The 2,500-nt window shown below is 33.6% G+C and overlaps 1 protein-coding gene across 1 annotated transcript in view; it reads right to left on the reverse strand.

Annotated features, from left to right (window-relative positions):
* The window catches only part of LOC135223945 (uncharacterized), a 56,197-nt gene that overhangs the window by 53,456 nt on the left and 241 nt on the right, over window positions 1-2,500 (reverse strand). The window lies entirely within an intron of this gene.

Below are 2,500 nucleotides of genomic sequence, written 5' to 3' on the forward strand. Positions count from 1 at the left end.
GGGCATGTAAACTTATAGAGGTAATAATGTTAGAGGTAATAACTGGTTTTATTTGGCTTTCTTTACTTTATTGAAAAGCGATTTTAGATTTTTGTATTTTTGTTTCATATTTATGGACATAAGCGTAGTTTTTCTTTTTGATTGTTATATTTAATTTTAGATATTGTTCTATTTGTAAATTATTATGGTCATTGTTCCTACATTTTTATATTAAATAATTAGTATTTTTATATTTACCTTTCTGCTAATTATCTTCTCAAAATTATTATGGTCATTGTTCCTACATTTTTTATATTAAATATTATTTGTATTTTTATATTTTTACCTTTCTGCTAATTATCTTCTCAAAATCCAAAAAATTTTCTGATGGAATGAAAATCTTGCATGGGAAGGAAAATAAATAAACGCAAACTGGATTCAAACCAAGAATAGTTCGAAGACAGAAGCCGCGGCTGAACCAACGGGCTGATTTCTTCATTACATTCATGATTTTTAGGCTTTCAGTGGAAAAGCCTCCACAGAAAGCATGGGGACTCGAAACGTTAGGTGGTCCTGGTTGGACGTGTGGTTTACGTGTTCGCCTACCGAGTCGGTAGTCTGGCGCTCTGCCAAAGTGGAATCGGAGTTATTTGCTACTTAAAAATATCTAATCCTTCGGGCCAGTCCTAGGAAGAGCTGTTAATTAGCTTAGTGGTCTGGTTAAACTAAGATATACTTAACTTTTAACTGTGGCCACTATATAGTTATGGTGGATGGAGGATATACAATCTCATACTTCTTTTCCCTCTCTCTGTGTGTCTCTCTCACGCACGCATACGCAGTTATATATATATATATATATATGTGTGTGTGTGTGTGTGTGTGTGTGTGTGTGTGTGTGTGGGTGTGTTCGTGTGTGTGTGTGTGTAGAATCTACTAGTCTTTTTTTTTTTACTAGATACATATGCTATTGTAGTACCCACAATGCCCTCTTAACTTTTTGAATTCTTTGCTCTTTTTTGGATAAGCTTGCCAAAAAAAAGAGCAAAGAATTCAAGCCAGTTAAGAGTGCATTGTGGCTGGTACAATTGCATATATATATATATATATATATATATATATATATATATATATATATATATATATATATATATATATATATCTATCATCATACACCAAACGAACATATACAAAGGAAAATGGATCTAAATCAGAAGTTTATTTTTTTGTTTTTCACGTCTTTGTTTACGTTATTGTCACTGATGTGTATGGGAAGAAAAACGATAGGCTCCTAGCATTTAAAAATGAAAACGTGGAAAAACACGGATAACTCGAGTTATGAGAATCTGCTTCATTACTGAAAAGTCATCCAAAATGCTTCCCGGGAAGGTCAGAGTTCCCTGGATATGTAAATATAAGTACTTTTTATTAGTCCTATTATATGATTAATTCCAAGATATGCTCTATATTGCCTGTTGCCATAATTATCAATAAACAGTGAGGATAAATATTTCTTCGCGTTACCTCTCTTTCGATTTCTGACTAAAAACTGATATTAGTAATACTGGAGTTGTTTCGTATCGATATGAAATTTTCCCAGCTACCGTTTTGTTTTTTATTGCCTCGTGTGCTTGTAAACTCTTACCGTCAACAAGGACGGTAATAAAAGTGATGTTAGAGATATTCATTTCCAACACGAAGGACGTTACATACCATCTCGGACACGGATTTTGGGGGTTAGGGAGTGAGTTAATGACCTTATACTATAGCTGTTACACACAGATAGAACATAAACGTCTCGTAATTTACTATATATAAATAGTAACTTTTGTTCTCGGAGAGTTTCGAAAAAAATAATCTTGCTTTATTCTTATTTTATTTATTGTGAAGCGCTGAAGATATTCAGACGTTTTCTGTTCTTATTATATATCCTCGTGGGTGTCGAGAAGCTCAAAGGCTGGAAACTTCCGTAGTTATCGTCGAACGTTAAACTTTTCGTTTTTTTATTTATTTATATATATATATATATATATATATATATATATATGTATATATGTATGTATATATATATATATATATATATATATATATATATATATATATATATATATATATTTCGGGTCAATATTGATAGGTTATATTGCAATATGGTACAATCCCGTTTATTGCGAAACGAAAAGAACATTCCAATTCTTACTCTCCTTTGGTGGTTAGAGCAGTTAGTTTACCTCATATGGCGCACTGTAGGCTCTACTATAGGGCGTTTTGCAGCGCCCCTTCAGCGCGCCCCACTTTTTAACCTCCTGCTTGACATCGAGCCACGTTTATTCTCTGCCATGTTGCTGTCCACCTTCTCTGACTATTACCTCTCATTACAACTATGGGTCTTCTTGTAAATCACCTCCTTTATTTTCTAGGTCGTTACATCTTGCTGTCCAACCACCCCAAACAACTCTCTCTTCTTATCGTCTTAACCACTAAATGGCCGAGAGTGGCACCGTGCGTGGCTTTCAAAGCTTCA

The sequence above is a fragment of the Macrobrachium nipponense genome, chromosome 10 (genome assembly GCF_015104395.2).
Source record: "Macrobrachium nipponense isolate FS-2020 chromosome 10, ASM1510439v2, whole genome shotgun sequence".
Taxonomy (NCBI): Eukaryota; Metazoa; Arthropoda; class Malacostraca; order Decapoda; family Palaemonidae; genus Macrobrachium; species Macrobrachium nipponense.